Source organism: Onychostruthus taczanowskii, unplaced genomic scaffold (genome assembly GCF_017590055.1).
Source record: "Onychostruthus taczanowskii isolate IOZ18803 unplaced genomic scaffold, ASM1759005v1 scaffold32, whole genome shotgun sequence".
NCBI lineage: Eukaryota > Metazoa > Chordata > Aves > Passeriformes > Passeridae > Onychostruthus > Onychostruthus taczanowskii.
In genome coordinates this window covers 4,420,953-4,439,832 of record NW_024500572.1, presented here as the reverse complement: position 1 = coordinate 4,439,832, position 18,880 = coordinate 4,420,953, and the positions used below count along the sequence as shown (strand labels likewise).

Below are 18,880 nucleotides of genomic sequence, written 5' to 3'. Positions count from 1 at the left end.
CATATTTAACCAATAATGTGATTACAAAAACAGTCACAAAATATAAACAGAAGAGGAAGGCTGCTGGGTATGGCAACAATGTAGCAGCATTAAAAGCACACACAAATCCTCTTATTTTTATGCATTTCACTAGAACACTGGCAGCTTCCTACCCTGCCAGAAAGAGGTAGGAAGGGTTATGAATAGTAACTATCAAAATCAAAGAAAAACTAACAAAGTACAGGCCGAGCATCTTCACTCCTTCACCTCCTCCCCAATGCACTAAACCCACGTCGTTTAGATTTAAACAACAGAATGCAGCTAACTCATTTTTCCTCTCTCTTTGCCATCCATCTCCACATCCCAGCGCTGGCCCTGCAGCAGAGCTGGAATTGCCCGTTCGGAGCTTCCCGGAGCTCTGTGCAGGAACTGGGTCAAGCCTGGAGCTGGAGTTAACAGCCCACTCGGCTCCTGGCAGTTCCCAGCCCCCAACCAAATGAAAGGGGTGTTTTGACCTGGAAATAAGGCTCAGATCTCCTCCCTGCCCACATTAAAGCCCATCTAACTGCGTACAGAAAGACAAGCCTCACTCCAAAGATGCCCATGCTGCGGCATCGCTCTCTGGAGGAGCTGCTGGAGCGCACATGCCTCTTCCCTCCAAGTGAAAACTGGGGAGACACCAAACCTCCAGCAACTGAATTGTTATCTTTTCCTGCTCGTTACACCAGCCTAATGACCATCCTGACTCGTAATTACTACAATAGTAAGAAGCTTTCAGTTCTCACACTGCTCCAAGACCAACACTATCTCCTTTCAGGCAAGCAGAGGCTTTACTCTAGCCCAAAACTGGAAGTTTTGGCACTTAATTCTGATAAGAACTTTTAATGAACAGCTCTGCAAGTGGCTTTAGAAGAGCCCAGATCCCCCCACCCCCAATGTTTAAGTGTGTGCTCATTGGACATGACTCAACCACAAACAAGCAGTGTTTTGGATAATAACCCTCTCTGTGCCCTGGACTGCTCAAGCTGCATCACCACAAATCACACAACCCCCAGAAAACATTCATTTCCTCTCCTCAAGCGTGTTTTGTAGAGATGAAGAGCATAAAAAGAAAGCTCAACTCCCATTGTTTCAACATAAGTGTAAGGCATTCAGAAACTGCAGAAAAATGTATTAATGATCTCCTATTTATACATGTGCACTGAAAAATATCCCCAAGCTGTTTGAAAGTGTCTTTGTTTGCAAAAGTTCCAGCATTATATATTCCCAGAACAAAGACAGTGGGAACCAAGAAAATAAACCTCCTTGATTTGAGAAAAGAATCTAAAGATAAAGTATGCTCCCATAAACAGCTTAATTTTAAGAGTCTGAATTCTTTAAGCCTAGGCCTGAGGAAAATCACCACCCTGTAGACTTAAAACATCCTTTTGTGATCAGATATTCAGGTCATACCAATCATGAGACTAAAAGGGAAATATTAGGGGTTTTTTTAAAGAAATAGCTGCAAATAGATAAAACAGTCACCACACCAAATTTAGTATGTTTTGGCAACACTCAATATCCAGGTTTTCATGAGAATTTGTTTTTCCTGTCAGTTAACAGAACTCAAGACATGGAAAGTCCTCTTCACCTATAGAAGCCCTCTCAAGGCAAAGAGCAATTGACTTGCTCTGGCTTTGTTACTTGTAAATATTTTAATTATTCCTGGAACTCAGCTTGAAAAGAATGGCCCGAGAGTTCAGAAGTTCATGGATGTCCTTCAGTCTCACTGAGGGTCAATGAAGGACAAGAGAACAGAGAACCAACTTCACTTCTAACCCAGCAAGAAGAGCATCTCTTCGGAATCAGCAGTCAATTCTCACTGGAAGCACATATCCAGGCAATCAAGAGCCAATTCCTGGACATTTTTAGGAACAGTCTGCACATCCAGCTGCCTAGAGCAGGTGTATCTTGAGTTTGTCAAGCATGAAGTCTTCCAGTTAAGCTGTTAAACCTACGAAGCCTGTGGTCGCTCCAAGGACCATGATTAGGATTCAAGACTGGTTGCTGTGGAGAGAATTCCTCAGCTCTCCTGATGCTATTATTCCAGTCTCTTTGGCTGCAAGCTCAAGACAACCACGCAGTGGTTTACACTGCAAGTCCTAGTACCACAACCAGGGAGTCTTCATTTAAAGAGATTTCTGAAGCAAAAGCAAAAAATCTGTGGCTTTTGCCCTACAATGCCTTTGGGCAATTCTTACACACAAAACTAAAAACACACCTAAAAACATTGCAACATTCCCAGGTTCCAGTCACCTCTGTGCACCAAACACAAAGCAGTGATACAGACTGGGCTCACAGCATCACCACAAGCCTCATGCCTGGGCTTGCAGGATTGAGCATTTATTTCAGTCTCGCTTTTCCAAGCAGCCCACAGCACACAGCAGGATCTCCTGCTCCAGAAAGGATTCACTGGAATGGTCCCTTCCTCCTCAAATGCTGCCTGCTACTTGAGAATTGAACAAGCTGCACCTACCCTAAGAAATAAATAAATTTATAAAATCAATGAGCAGAAAGGCTGCAGCACTGCACACCTCCCTATGATCAACAGCATCATGGACATTCACCCAGCTCGGGAAGTGAAAGACTTCAAACCTCATGCAAGAAAACATTCCATTAAAATAAACAGCTTGAAAATGAGGAAAGAACAGCAACATTACACATAAATGGACGCAGAACACTCCAATCTGCATTTAGACATGCTCACAATTAGTCAAATTTTTCACTAACTACCCAGCATGACCAATGCACTGCCAAAGGACACCTCCCTGGATAGGGACAGTGCCAAGTTACCAACTTCTGTGGAGTATCAATTTCAGAAAACACACCATGACTTGGAGAAATACCTTTGTCTATGAAACTGCCCAATAAGAAACCAGCACAATTTTTAAACACGTGAGCAGCAAGGAGAGGAAATCACAACTGTGAGGTGTCCCTAACTGACACAGGGAAATCCTCTCCAATGTGATCCTGAGCCCTGTCCCTGATCTGCACAGCACTCCCCACAAGCAACACTACACCAGAATTTTCAAGATTGTGCGAAGTTTTCTTATCTCTGTTTACAAACTCAAGGACAGAGAAATCATATCAATTTGATTCACATGTTACTTGGAAAATCTGCCAAAAGGGAGGAAGCTCCATGAGCAACAACCAAACACAGAATAACTCCAGGGCAAGGACCAGGGAGTGAAGAGCAACACATTCATTACCACAGAGACGGAGTTCCTTTTGCACTCTGCAGTAACCAAACACGTGCCAAAGAGAGGGCAGGTGACATGACTGGTTTCAAAATTATCTAATAGCCAGAGAAACATGAGTGCTGAATGGAGCAGAGTCCAGGACAACACCCAAGTGAAATCACAGAGCTGTGCAAAGAATCCCAGGAGAAGGAATACCTCAGCTCTCCATCCACCTGGGACCTGCTGGTCAGGACTTGCTTCTTTCACATGTGGTCTGAATGTCACCTTGAGCACATGGGGCAGGAAGGGCTGGTAAACTTATGAAACACAAAGTCTGAAATACCTGCTTTCAGTAAAGCCTATTTTCAAGTTGTAAGTGGGTTTTTTCCACTTTGGAAGAAATCAGGCATTTGGGAAGCCTATTGCCACTGCCAGAGGAGTCTGCACACTTAAGAAGATCAATTAACACCCAAGGTGACGGTGCTGCACATGGCTGAAAACAGAGTTTAAAAAAAAAAAACACAAAAAAAAAAAAATCCTGCAGCCACACAAAGCCTCAGTATGGCAGAGGGGAAAACTGCTTCATCATCAGCCATGGAAATTTTCTGAATCCCTGGTTATCTGGTCAGGGCAGAGCCGCGTGAGGAGGAGCACAGATGGGTACTGTGCCCTTTCTCCTGCCATAAGAGCAGCAGCTCCAGAACTGCAGCGTGAGCACAACCCTGGGGCTGGGGCTGTGCACGTCCTTTACTGCCACATATAAAATGAGACAGCAAAAAATGACAAACTAAAGTATTCGAGTTGGAAACGGTCCTAGACTTTGTCTCCTTTTAGGGACTTTCCATACTGTGACACTCCAGAGTGACTTGATTCTGTGTCTTCTATACATTGAGAAGGAAACGTTTAGCTGAGAATTAGCTTAGGGCATTGTCTGAAACAGAGGAAAAGTTTACACACCCATTTTCAATAAACTCTACACCTATCAAAAGGGAATTACAGGCTACAACATCTATTTAAATAGGATTCCAACCTCCTTAACTACTCTGAAGCACAAAGGCTTTATAGCTTTGCTTACTAATAAATATCCTTGATAATTCTTACAGGAAAAGGCAGAGCACACTGTGAAGAAAATCCTAGCCAAAAAACAAAAGAGGGGGAAAGTTTATAAATTCTTGATTTTTTTTTTTTTCTGAGAAAGTCTTTACCGGGATTAAGCTGCCAGGCAACTTTATTAGCATTTCTGCCACACAACTGTCTGCTTCCCCTACACACCCTGCAAACGTCACAGGAAAACAAAGAAAACTCCCATTTTCATGTGGTCGTTAGAAAGATGCAAATCCTTCTGGTTTGTGGAGGAGAGACAAGGAAAAGAAAATGCCAACAACCTTCAGCTCTGGCAAAAAAGTACCTCAGAAGCAGCTGAACAACTTCCCAGTTACCCTGGAAACAGAGTTTACCCCTCAGCAGACAGGAAAAATTGCCTGCAATTACCACCCCGGAGTAAAGCACCAGTTTGGACAAAACATCAATTTCTGTTTGCTGCAGCTCCTTTAAAGTGATCCCAGTAATTTATCATGAGCAATATTAGATCTGGAATGGAATTCTATTACCGAACCCCAAAGAGCCTGAGCTCTATTACCAGACCTGCAGGTATAATCAAAGGTTACAATATCTCCTAATGGCACAGAAGGGCTCCGCCATCTGCCAAGTGTGATTTCCCTTAATCCCATTCCTCACACACAAATCAGAATCGCCCGGATTACGCCACAGAAATAGAAGTCAAGTCAATACCTGAATCCACGGGATTAATCTCCCACCTCCAGACGGGAGAAAGGCAAGAACAGCAACAATGCTGCAGGCAGGCTCAGGAAGGCAAAGCTTTCCACCCGGCTCCGTGCAGCACCACACAGGAAATTCTGGGATTTCACTGATTAGCTTCACCCATCCAGAATCCCAGCGCTGCTCCCTCCCAAATCCGAGCTCAGAACTCCGTGCAAATTCAAGGAACTGACCTCCACGTGATCTTTTGAACCAGCTATTTCCACCCAGAAGCAGCACTCCAACATCTCTCCGTGCACATATAAACCGCTTGGATGTGGAGTTAGGAGGAAAAATTAACAAATGAGCCGCATATCACCAGAACAACACAAATCTGTCCACCCAAGTGCTTCCAAAACAAAAATATATGCCCTTAGCAGGGGGGTTGGAATGAGATGAGCTTTAAGATCCTTTCCAACCCAAACTATCCTGAGATTCTATGCACACACGATGCCAACAAACAAAGCTATGTGCATCTTCAATTAAAAAGCAGCATGATGACTTTAAACTGGGCACTTCGAAGTAATTTTAACGAGCAGATAATATATTTCCCGAAATCCAAGGCACTAAGGAGTCACATACCACTCTCGGGAAAGCCTGAATCCCTCCTGCTCTGCCCAAGGAGCCGTCGCCCGGCTGCAAACCAGGGGGGAGAAAGGGGGAGCATCTTTATTTGTCCGTTTAAGACCTCCAAGCACATTATCATCCCTAATCCAGCGAGGAACAGATAATTGCAGCCCTCGTGGATTACAAAATTACGCTCTAATCCTCAGAACCACGAGCAACAACACCATCCACCAAAAGCCACCTACAACCCCTGCCCACCTCCTGCCGCCGAACTGGAACCACAGAAGGGTTTTTTTTTGGAGGGGGGCTTTTCTCTTCTTTTTAACACGCGAGGACACAAGCCCTTGGCTCTGACGCAGCGGGAAAGAAGCAGCCAGGAGGTCCGGCAGGGGTCCACGCGGGAGCGGCGAGCGCACCCCTGGGCACCGGACCCTCTCCCGGTTCCCCCGGAGCCGGCGAGGAGGGCGAGGCACCCGCGGGGAAGCGGGGAAGGGATTCCCGTGCCGGCCCTACGGCTGAGCGAGCGCTGCCCGCCTTTGTCCCACCCCCGTGGCTTCGCCAGCAGCACTCACCCAGCCCAGCCACCGGCTGCTCCCTCCGCAAAACCGGGCGCCGGCTCCGCCGCACCGGGGAAGTTGCTTGAAGTGAAGTTGGGCGCGCAGCGGCCTTTCCCCCGCGGCGGCGGCGAGCGGCGGCCGGGCACGGCCGGGGGCGGGGCGGGCAGGGGGCCGTCCCTCGGCGCTTCCCCGGAGCGAGGGGCTGCGGGAAGGCGGCGGGAGGGCGGCAGGAGGGCGGCGGGAGGCGGGAATGTCCCGCCCCGGTGCCAGTCCGGCCCCTTCGCCCCGGCGGCCGCGGGGCCCCGCGGGAAGCGCCGCTGTTGCCATGGTGACCGCGCGGAGCGGGCCGTGGGCGGGGCTTCCTCCGCGCTGCGCGGCCGCGATTGGCTCCGCCCCACTCCACCTGCTCCGCGTGGGGCGCGGGTTCGAATCCAGGTTCCGCCGTCCCGAGGGACCGGGGTTGGGCGTGGGTAGGGCTGGAAAATGTGGGGTGTGTCAAGATTATCTTATTGTGTCTGCTTCTGGACAAGGACAAAGGAAAAAGGGAGATACTGGACTGCGTTCAGCAGAGGCCACAAGGATAATGAGGGATCTGGAGCATTTTTGTGATGAGGAGAGACTGCAGGAGCTGGGCCTGGTCAGTGTGGAAGGAATCTCAGCAATCCATACAAACACCTCAAATAGTGTGCCAAGAGGATGGTGCCAGGCTCTGTTCAGTGGTGCCCGGTGATAAGGAGCAGTTAACACAAATTCCACCTCAATATGAGGAAGAAGCTCTTCCCATGCAGGGTGGCTGAGCACTGGGACAGCTGCCCAGGGAGGAGTCTCCCTCTCTGGACACATTCCAGACCCACCTGGATACAATCCTGTGTCACCTGCTCCAGGTGACCCTGCCTTGGCGGAGGGGTTGGACTGGATGATCTCCAGAGGGCCCTTCCCACCACAACTGCTCTGGGATTCTGTGATTCTAATCAGTGGAACAGGCAATAGCTGCATCCCTTAGTCAAGAACACCCTGAAACTACAAGCTTTAAGGACCTGAACTAAGAAGGTGATGTATGTTTCTGTAAACATTGGTCACTTTCAAAGCTGGTACATTCTATAGCTGAACTATGTTTGTTACAATAATAAAAATCACACCTACAGGTTAGAAAGACCCTGCCCAGGTGAAGACCCTTCCCTTGGGCATGTGGAGAAGCAACTTGTATGAAAATTACTGACAAATCCTAATAAAGGATTGTGCTTGGAAAGTTACTAAATCTGAATTTCTGTGTGTAAACAATAGCAGGAAAGTCAGTGGGGTGTGCTGGATTTGTGGAATATACTGAGCATCCAGGCTGCACAACCCTGAAATAAATAATCAATGTCTCTCTCTGAATTGTGTCATTATTGGCTTGTCGCACACTAGGTAAAAAACCCAATTTTGTGGTCACCAGTGGCAGCCCCTTGGCTGTCCTTCTGTCACCCTCAGGGCAGCACAGCTGTGGAACCCAGTCCAGGAAACATTGCCTCAGAGCAGAGAAAATCAGAAAGGAAACATTTCTGCTCAGACCAGGGAGTGTTTCTCTTTAGTCCCCTCAGGAATGGCACCCAAGTTATGGGATCTGCCCGCTGGCATCCTCTCCATGCCACAGCTGTCACAGCTCCAAATGCTGCTTCAAAAGCTCCAAATGCTGCTTTTTGTCATTACCAAAGGTGTGGCTCTCTGCCGAGGAGGCCAAAGTCAGCTCTGAGGCGAGGCCATGACTCACAGCAGGAGGAAGGGGAGTGTGGATGATGGGCTGGCCAGGGGCCAGGGTGATGCCATGGCACAGGGAAAATGCATCTCCATGTCCTCATCCCAGCTCTTGGCAGGACAGGGAAAGACCAGGCAGCAGGTCCTGTGTCCCTGCCCTCCATGGGGAACTCATTCTGCCTTTAACCAGCCCAAATCTCCTTCTGTTGCAGGCACAGCGCTCCTGAGCCAGTGGAGCCACTGGATCTCTCCGTGATCCATTCCAAGGAAGCCAGAGTCTCTGTAGCTGCCCCTTAGCAGGTGCATGGATGGGAGCAAGAGGAAAAGTTCCAGCAGAAAAACATCCAGCCCTGTAACAACAGCAGGAATATGGAGCTCGCCTTGCCTCCTCTGTTCCCACCCACCTCCCATTTAAATTAAGATCGCTTTCCCACAGCTTCCCCCCTTGCTCCCAAATCAGGATAATATAGGTGTTTTCCCCACCTTAGCAATCCTTTTATCTTCACCACACCAAGGGATCCCAATTCCATGACTCATTTGCCTTTCCACTTTTCCAGAAGCCAAGCCGTAACCCATCCCTTCAGCCACCTTCCCCTGCCAGCACCCTCCCTGCAGCTCCGGCACAGATGAGGGCGATCCATGGCTTGGATCAGCGCCTCTGCGAGGAGGGTGTTCCTGCCTTTTGCACCTCTTTGAAGTGGTTCTTGTTCCACCCATGGCTGGGAACCCCTGCTCCAGCACACGGGGCTCTCAGAAAAGTCATAAGGAACGAGAAAAGTGCCTGATCAGTTATTCAGGAGCCACTTAATGGCAGCTCCCTCCACAAAAACACCTCCACAGCGACAGAGCGGGAGAACTGGGCACGCCAGGCTGTGGAGGCTCCACAGCCCTGGGAGCTGCATTCAAACGGACACTTCAAGAGAGGAGCCGTGTTCCCAAGGAGCTGCTGTCTTGTTTCCCACTGTGAGAGGAGGAGCCTCAGCGGGTGCCTTGGCAAATGCCCCAGGAGATGAGACCTGGGAGCTTCAAAGTGGCCACAGAAACTCGGGCTGGTTGGAGCTGCAGCAGGCCCGGGGCAGAGCTGTGCCGGCGGGATGGCGGCGCTGAGGGGCACGGAGCAGGCCTGGGCCCGACCCGTGTGGGGCCGCAGGGGCCAGATCCTCACCCTCACCTGGGCTGCAGGGGCCAGATCCTCACCCTCAGCCGTCCCTTCTTGCCTTGGGGACACCCCGAACCTGTGAGAAAGGGAATGGCTGTAGTGCAGAACTGTGGGATTGGTGGTGCTCCCTGGGGAGATGGGAACTCCCCGGCTGTCACAGCCAGCCCTTGCACCCCAACTCTGGCACCAGGCAGGAGAATTGCCACCCCACGGAATGGCTGTAGTGCAGAACTGTGGGATTGGTGGTGCTCCCTGGGGAGATGGGAACTCCCCGGCTGTCACAGCCAGCCCTTGCACCCCAACTCTGGCACCGGGCAGGAGAATTGCCACCCCAGTGCTGCTGCTCCCTTAGAATCATAGAATTATTTGGGTTGGAAAGCCTTCTAAAACTATCGAGTCCAACCAGAGCCCTGCCCAGGCCACCCATGTCCCCAGGCTCCACACTGACACATGCATTAAATCCCTTCAGGGATGGAACTCCACCACCTCCCTGGGCAGTCTGTTCCAATGCCTGACAATCCTTTCTATGAAGGAATTTCCACAATATCCAATCTAAACCTCCCCTAGCACAGCCTGAAGCCATTTCCTTCTGGTTTTGTTCCTTCTTCCCTGGGAGCAGAGCCCAACCCTCCCCTGGCTGCACCCTCCTGTCAGGGAGTTGTGGAGGGCCAGAAGGTCTCACCTGAGTCCCTTTCCCAACTCCCTCAGCTGCTCCTGGTGCTCCAGACCCTTTCCCAGCTTTGTTCCCTTCCCTGGGCATGCTCCAACAGCCCAGTGTGCGTCCTGCAGTGAGCAGAGGGCGAGGACAGCACCCGGCATGAGGCACAGCCCTGGCTCCTGGAAAGGTTCTTCCCCTGTGCTCTGTCCCCACCTGAGACCCAGCGTGAATCTTTGTCCCACTGTGTTTATCAGCACTTAGCAGAGCAGAGGTGACCCCAAAAGGGGCAGAGTTAAATGCAGAGCCCTGGCCTCTCACCCCATGTATATGAATTAGGGCTGTAATTCCACCCTGCAGTGTGGATGGCAATAGTGAACAGACACTTCCAGACCCATCTTGCAGACATCTGAGCTTTGACCCTCTGTTTTATGACTTCATTGGAGCCATCAGAGGGATGACAAGCAGCAATCTACAGTGAAGGAGTGCCTGCACTCAGAAAAGAATGACAGGTCCCTTATCTATGAAGTTTCCATTCTTCAGATACAGTTTTCAAACAAAAGGTTCCACTCCTCAGATGAGTAATGCCACTGTTTCTCCTCTCCACCATACAATTAACTTCCAGGCTGGGATCTCTTCAGAACTGAGCTAAGAACGGCATAAAGCAGGGAGTACCAGTGAATGTTCTGTGCTCCAGTGGGCTGCTTGGGTGATTTAGCTGCTCTCACACAGCCTGTCAGTGCCCTGCAGTGGAGAAACGGGTTAATTGCAAATGGCACATGGACACTGCCCATGACACACCTGCACACTGAGGGCAGGGACAAACACCGGGGGACCCAGGCAGACCCTCCCCAGCCCCTGCTCTGTCTCGTTCCTGTCTCACCCCTGCCTGACTTCGGCCGGTGCGACAAAATCCCTTCCTTTGTTCCAGCCAGGAAGAGTCTCTGTCTCTTCCTGCTGAGCCAGTTGCTCCTGTTATGTGAAAAGGTGGAGGTGTATGCAAAAACACCCCGTCTGGGTCAGGGGAACACTGATCTTCCAGTGCTCCCCTGCTACCCTCCCCAGGCCCACGTGGCATTGAAATGCTCTGGCCCTCAGCAGGGAAGCACTTCAGTGTCCTGCCTTGCAACCTTCCCCCAGGTGACTGCTCCCACAAAATCCAGAACTGTTGATGACAGCTCAGGATGAGCCCCAGGAGGAAAGAGGCTCCCCACACACCTCAGGCACTGAGCACTGCAGGAAGGTGCTCCACTGCCCACTACATATAATCTGCATAATGGAAAACAGGAAATCCTCCCACTCTCCATCACCACCACGGCAACTGTCCTTAAAATTTCCTTTCCCACCTCTTCTTGCTCATCCACCATGGAAATCAGTGCAGAGCTACACAGAGAGCAAGTGCCTGGCTCAGAGCACAGGGAGGGCACAGCCCTGGCACTGCCTTCCCAATGAAACCCCACTGCTGCCTCTCCCATCCTCAAGTTTGACTTGGGAACAGGGCTGGAAGGAGGAAGGCAGGAGAGAGAGTCCTGTTTTAAAGGGAATAGTCTGTTGAACATACAGTCCAATGTCCTTGTGAAGGCTGAGCTCTGCCAGGCCCTGGAAAGGACATCACCCCTCTGAGGGGGCATGGAGCCTGTGGGATTACACCGTGGTGTCCACACAATATTTCTTCCTCCAGAAAGGAGAAGTTTGGGAAGGCAGAGACTGTCAAACCTCAGCTGCTGAAAGCAGCCATAGCCGAGGAATCCTTGACTAAAAAACAAGGATAATAGAGTGTCAAATTTGTATGTATAATGCTCTCCAGTAGGAAGGAGCTGTTAGATTGCACCGTCACGGAGGTTTCAGTGCAACAGAGGGAAGAACCAGTGGGTGTGGGATTGTTGCCAGTTATATAATCCCTGGTGATTTTGCCTGCACTGGTTTGGTTGAGGACATGGCCCCATCCTGATCCCTGTGCTATCAGCCAGCAGCACATGGCCAGGCTTGGGGGGCTGTGGGGAGAACAAAAGGATGCAGATTTCCTGGGAGTCTGCTTTTGTTTTGCCAAGCAGAAGAGTGACTCAGATTTCAGTGCACTCCTGTAACTCAGCCAACAACAACACGTCCTTAGTCACGGCGATAAAGCTGAGGATCTGTGTTCCATTTGCTGGACTAAAAAAAGCTCAAACTCATCCACCCAAGGGCCAGGTCACTCACTAAACCTGACTGAACCCCGAGCTGTGCACAGTGACGGCAGGATCTTCCTCCCCAACAACCTCTCAACTCCTAGAAACTACTCAGAAAATCCACTGAAGCAGCACAGATAATCTTGTTGCTGCACTATCACAGCTCTCTGATAACTCCTAAGCACTCACATGTTGTTCCAACACGGCTGCCAAAGCCTTGCAGAAGTGCTTTCACTTCCTGAGGAATGCTCCAGGAAATAGCACCATACTTCCTTGTGCTTAAGGACTGGCTTAACACATCCCTGTGCTGTTGTCTCCTGGATCTGAGCTCGTTTTTCATGGCTGTGAGGTACATCCACAGCTCATTGGAAATGCCAGAGCATGGATTGCTTCACCTCAGTTGTTGCACTCAAAGCAAGCAAAAGGAGAACTTAAACTGAGAAAGGGGAGTTTTAGGTTGGAGTTTAGGAAGAAATGCTTTCTTGTGAGGGTGCACAGGTTGCCCAGACAAATTGTGGCTGCCCCATCCCTGGAAGTGTCCAAGGCCAGGTTGGATAGGGCTTGGAGCAACCTGGGATAGTGGAAGGTGCCTCTGTGAACGAGATAGACTTTAAGGTCTCTTCCATTCCAAACCACTTGGTGTTGCCCTGAGATTCCCAACCCCAGGCTAACAAAATCCCTGTTGTACAGTCCTCCAGCCCTCAGTGCTGCAGGGCTGGGAAGGGACCCAAGGCTGTCAGCCCCTTACCCTGCATCAGCCAGGTGGTGGTGCCTGTACAAACTGGGCTTCTCTGCAGGATTTACCCAGGGATTGCTACAGCTGTGAATTTTCAGCTTCATTTTCCTTCGCAAAAGGCCTCTGTGAAATAGGTGCTGGAGCACCTTAAGAGGGAGCACAGGGTGTTGCCAGGACAGCACCCACCTGGGCAGATGTTTGTGCCAGGACTCAGCGTGTCCGTTCATGCATGTTAACAAGGGCTATAAATACTCTGGGTCCTTCGGTGCCCCAGCCTGGCAGGAGGCTGTGTGGGGACGAGCACTCCCAGCTGGGCTCAGCAGCACAGCCCCCAGTGCCCCCCATCACACCCAGCCATGGGCACGGGCCACAGCCAAACTGGTTCATCTGCCACGGCCACCTGGGAGCCAAAGGACTGGGCTTTGGAGCAGAGGAGCAAAACAGAGCATGGAAAGTCCTGGGGCTGCCACCACCCCTCAGAGGAGCTCCCATAATCCAACCCATCCTCAGTATCTCTTGAGGACCCCTTGCTGGCAAGGGGTTGGAATGGATTTCTCTTCCTGCACAGGACAGAGCTCCTGCCTCTCCGGAGCTGCTCCACCAGCTGCTGTCTCCTGCACTGCATGGAGGTGGCAATGATGGAAATTTCCATGCACTTCAAAGCAAAACCTCAGGATAGCTGCTTTTGTGAGAAACTATCCCAAGTTAAAAATTAATGAAATTCACTTTTAGGATCATTTACTTTCCTCCATCCAAAAGGCAGGATTTTTGCCAGTCTGTCCGCTCAGCACACAGAGCATTCCTGCTCTGGCACCTTGGGGATGTGGCCTCTGGTGGTTAGGTTGCCAATCAATGTCAGGTAATTAACACATTTGCAAGGGCTGGTTGAATCCCACCCTGACATTTTGCAAACTCTGCGTGTTTGGGGAGTGTCTTCATCAGCTTTTGAAGTTCAGAGCTGTGAGCTCCCTGCAAACCTCAGCCTGCACTGGAAACTGGGGCTGGGCCATTAGAGCAAACATGCCTCAAGAAGCAAACATATTAAGGATTAATTAAATACCAGGATTTATTTAATTAAGCCTCTTCTCATAAGTAGGTAGAGGCAGGAATCTGGAGTGAGCATCCAGCCTTCCTAGCATTCCCATTTTTAGAAATGCAGTTAAATTCTGTGCTGCTTCAAACACAACACTGGGGTGATGTGGACCCTTCCAACAGCAGTTCAGGAACTGACACCACAGAAAGGAGGTTGGGGGCACCTCTTCCCTCTTCCCACACATGGCATCCCCCCATAGAACAGCTGGAAGACCACAAGCACCCAAGGATCTTGTGGAGTCCAGAGGGGTGACAAGTGCCAGCCCTGAGCAGGGAGCACAGGCAGCTTGTCATCCTCATGTTTTTGATGAAAAACCTGTCCCTCCTGTTCCCTGCAAGAAAGGCACTGCAGCCCATCCTATCACTGCCAGTTTAAAGGTCTGGAGACTGATCCAGGAAATACTGAGGCAAGAAAATGACATCAAGTCCAAGGTCATTCTGAGCACCATTGCAGAATGCACTCCCTCACCTCCTGCCCAGCTCACCTGGCAGCACAGGATCACACACAGGTACAAACCATCACCACCACGGCCCAGCTCTGGGCTGCCACCATGCCAGGGCCCTCTGTCACCTCCTCTTCTGGGAGGGGCAGTTCACTCCATGCAGCACCAAGGACCTGGCCCAGCTCTTCCTCAGTGCTTTTCCTCCTCTTCCATGGCTCTGTTTCACCATCAGTTTACATCTCCACATTACAGGGGGGTACAGCAAGAGAAAGGACAGAGGTGACAGTGCCAGCAGGGCCAAGGAGGTGTCAGTGCCACACATCTGCCCAGGTGTCAGCTGGACTGAGCAGGCCAAGGGATGGGGGAAAGTGAGGACCATGAGGACAAGGAGGGTGCAAAAAGGATCCCAGGTCCCCCCCAGCACAGGGGACACTCATCACAAGAAACAGGAGGCTCTGAAATCCGTCAGCAGCATGGAAATACAGAGCATTTTGGGCACTCCCTGCTCAGGGTATTCCCATTCACTGCCTCCCCAGGGACCACGCAGACAGAAAGAACCACCAAGATCTGATTGATTTGAAAATACATTAACCATAGAGAATAGAGCTTTAATTTTTCTTTCTCAACAACAATAAGGAACAGTTTACATTAAAAAAAAAAAACCTCAAAAGCATGAATAAAATAATATAAAACAGATATTTTACCACAGTGTGGCATTCAGATAATCTAAGAACATTAGCAGCACTTCTACAAATAGATTAAAAGCTGTTAGTGCTCGTTAAGCTCAGATCGAGCAACTCCCAGAGACCAAAATGGCATCCAACAGAGAAAAGCAGCAATTCTGTGTAGGGCAACAGAAAAGTCTAATGCCAGGACAACAGATACATTCAAATCCCTGTGCTGAGGGGTAATTCCCTGTCCCACAGAGCCCCCCACGATGGCTGTCACACCCTGCTGCCCAGCCTGGCTCTCCAGAACACTCTTTGAACAAGGGAAGTGACAATCATGGGTCTGAGGTTACATCCACGCTGCATTTTCAAAGCTTTTCATTAATTCTGTTTGGGAAAACAATTTCTTCCCTGGCTTCTGGGAATCACTTTCCAGAGAGAATGAATTTCTGAGAATTTAAGTCAATCTTACATAGTCACAACAATTACATTTGTAGTCTCTCAGTATCCAGGATCAGGATTTTCAATTATTTATTGTCCTTAGCAGCAAAGCCATACTCATTCCTAAAACTTCCATGTATTTAAGATCTTGTGCATAGTTTAATCTGTAGCATTAATTTGTTAAAAAATAATTTAAAAAAAAAAGGATAAATGGTGCTTTTTCCTCCCCTCATCAAAGCACTGATGCAAAGTGCCCTTGCTCCCAGTCATGTCCCACTGCTGATGGCTCAGGAACCACCATGGAGAAGGGACTGTCCCCTGCAGCACCATCCACAGGCTCTGCTCAGCTTCCATGTGCAAAATCCATCTATGAAAAGAAGCTATTAAACTACTGAACAGGAATTTAAGGTGGAATATGCACCAATCTAAAATTAAATTAAAAATTAGATTAGATTAGACACATTAAGAGACTTCCACTCCTATTCCAACTGTGTACATTCTCCAGGAAGTTCAGGATTCGGGCAAAGTTGGGAAGGAATCCACACACTGAGCTGTGTGAACGTGTGGCTATGGTGCCAAATGGCCTCAGCCATGGCCCACCTGGCCACCAGAGGAGAGAAAAGTGATCACACTGAGAACCACAATTGTTTAGATGCCTTAATTAGTGAAATATTGCTTATTCAGGGCAATGAGGATGCTGACCTTGAGTGGAACAATCAGGAACAATCAGTGGCATTTGATCTACTTCAGGGCATCTGAAAAAACTTTTACAGAAATTTCTGACACAGGTTCTGGTGAGTTCCAACCCTTCCATAGTGCTAGGAAGGGTTGGAACCCCATCTCTACATTGTGCTCTATCAATTTGTGCTCACACCATAGTAAAATGCTGAAGACAAGCCCAGAACTGCTCAGCACTCAGGGAAATTCCCAAATGGAATGAGAAATAAGACAGAGGTTTTGATGACATGGCCATCATTTTGGTTCTTCTGATCAAAGGCTCAGAGGCTCCCACTGTGCCTCTAGAGAAAAGGAATTTAGATATTGGAAGATATTTCAAAAGCAAACTTAGGGGATGAGAAACCAAAACTGGACATCCCTGGTCAGAGGCCCATTGGCTACAGTGGCTCCCAGTGCAGGGGATGAACCTCAGGAAAAACCAGGAAAGAGAGGGGAAATAGTCAGGCAAAATAAGTAATAAATAAATAAAAAACCAAAGAATAAGAACTTCAACCCATAAACTGCTCTTGGCCACAAGGCTGGTGTCCCCAGGGATTTTGGGACCCACCCCTTCAACAGTTCCATCTCTCAGCCTTTTTTCACCTGTCACTGACAAGGGCTGACACCTGCACTTCCACTGATGGCTCACATTGCACTACCAGGTGCATTTGGGTAAGTTATGTTCCCCATGCCAGAAGCTGGATGAGAGCAGGACAGGGACACAGCAGGAAGTTCCCACACAAAAAAATCCCCCTCAGTCTTCATAAAAAACATTCACAGCAAAGCCATTCAGGGACTCAACACAGCAAGAGAAAAACTCCTAGGAAAATCACACATTTAGGAACAAACAACTTCTGAAGGGTCTGCACAGGTGACACCAAAAGAGATGAGTACCAAGAGCTGGTTGGAAGGTTGCAAGAGCAGAAAGCTCAAATGCAGGAAGAGATTCCGTCTGTCGCTCCCTCAGGGGAACACAGGGCCAGGACACAAACACTGAGAGGATTTACACACACCAAGATTATCTGAGCTCAGCAGCTTCAGTGTGAGACAAACCACAAACCCCACAGCAATGTGGGAGCTCAGTGAGGGTGGGATGGGAGCTGAACTCAGCCCACGGAGCCCATCCTTCCTTCCTTCCTCAGGCTCAGCTTGGAGTGACTGGGGCAGAGAACGTGGGCTGGCAGCTCATGCCACCCTTGCAGCAATCTCCTCAGAAGGCGTGGAGTTATGGAATGGTTGGGGTTGGAAGGAACCTTAGAGATCACCCAGTTCCACCCCCTGCCATGGGCAGGGACACCTTCCACTAGCCCAGGTGGCTCTAAGCCCTGTCCAACCTAGCCTGGGACACTTCCAGGGATCCAGGGTGTGCCAGTGCCTTATAGTGCAGAATTTCTCCCTAAAATCCAATCGAACCCTGCCCTCTGTCAGTTTAAGGCACAGAGCTCCAGCCCCTGTTCCCACAGAGCCAACAACAGGCTAAAATAGTCCTGGGCTGGCAGTGCCATTGTGGGGGGGATTTCAGCTGCACAGAGCTGCTGGGATGAGACATTCCTCTTCCCCAAGGGGCCAGACAAGATTACTGTATATGGACAAGCCTGGTGACAGGCCTCTCCTGCGTGGCAAACAGGCCATCCTGGGCTGCACAGCTGGGAAAGATCCCTGCTGGCTTCCAGCACCACGACTGCCCCTGTCAGAATTCCAGAACAAGGCTTTATCTCATGGGGATCCAGCAGGGGGGCAGAGCCAGGCAGGAGAGGCTGAGCCCAGAGGAGATCCACAAACAGCTGCACAGCAAAACCTTTGCTTTTCAGCTTCTTAGCAGCTTTTAGGCATTAAAGAGTGCCCCAGGCTCCTGGTGTGGTCTCACTGTGGGTCTCCACAAGCACAAGAATTTGCCCAGCAATACAGCTGAAATATATCTTTTTTATATTAGTGTTCCCTCTTTTTTTTTTTTTTTCCTCTTGTCCAGTCTTAAAGTCAGAACCAAGATGAAGCCAAACTGAGGTTGTGATGGTGGCTCTGCTCTGAGCTCCCTGTTGCCCCACCAGAACAGCTCTCCCAGCACAGGGACAGTGACAAATTGGCACATCATGGAATAGGTGCTATAGAAACCACACAGTTCTTTGAAGCAAAAGATTTCTCACCCACCCCCCCCTCAAAAAATAACCCACTTAGTTGACATATTTTCTCTCTATACTGTATATATATTATATATAGACACAATTCTCTGGTAAACATTTACAAGATATCGTAAATAACATTGAAAATTTCTATCTCCATTTGCACAACAGCGCGCACTCATACGCCAGCACACAAGGACACACAGTCAGGTACAATCAATAAATAAATACTTTCCCCCCCCCCAAGAAATTATTCAAAAAACACTGCTATTGAGCGGCCCAAAGACACTCTCAGTTAATACAGACAGCAAATATTGTGCAGAATTTCTTGGCTGTTTTTGTTTAAAAACCAAGGAAAGAAGCTTGAAAGGTTTAGTGTCAGCAATGTTGCTTGGTCAGGTGATGTTTAAGGTGACCTGTAGGTCCCTGGCCCTCAGGAAAGGGAGAACAAACACTTCCCTTTCCCTCTAGACAGGTGACAGACCTGTCCTAGAGCCCTGAGGGAACAGGAGCAGCCTGGAAGGAGGGAGGACACGAGCTTTTCACTGCTTGGTGGAAAGATGAAAGATTCTCAGGAACTGGCAGATCTCAAGCTCTTTGTTTCCTGTGCTACTGCAGCCCAGCACCCTGTGGGGTTTTACTGCTTCAGGGAATTTCCCAGATTGTTGCACACATCTGTTGGGATTATGAGGAGTGAAGGGCTGCCCACTGCTCTCCCCCTGCCTCAGCTCCTTCCCCAAAGGGTTCAGGACGTGCCACTGCCTTTTCCAGCTGTGACCTCCATGTCCCAGAATACAGAAATTGCTGA

The 18,880-nt window shown here is 49.5% G+C and overlaps 1 protein-coding gene across 2 annotated transcripts in view; it reads right to left on the bottom strand.

Annotated features, from left to right (window-relative positions):
• Positions 1–6,297, bottom strand: part of KIAA1671 (KIAA1671 ortholog) — a 64,835-nt gene extending 58,538 nt beyond the window's left edge. For both annotated transcript variants that reach the window (XR_005953073.1, XM_041410005.1), the window contains exon 1: positions 6,155–6,297. The gene's annotated coding sequence lies outside the window, so the exon portion shown is untranslated. The remainder of the gene's footprint in view (positions 1–6,154) is intronic.
• Positions 6,298–18,880: the final 12,583 nt, after the last annotated feature.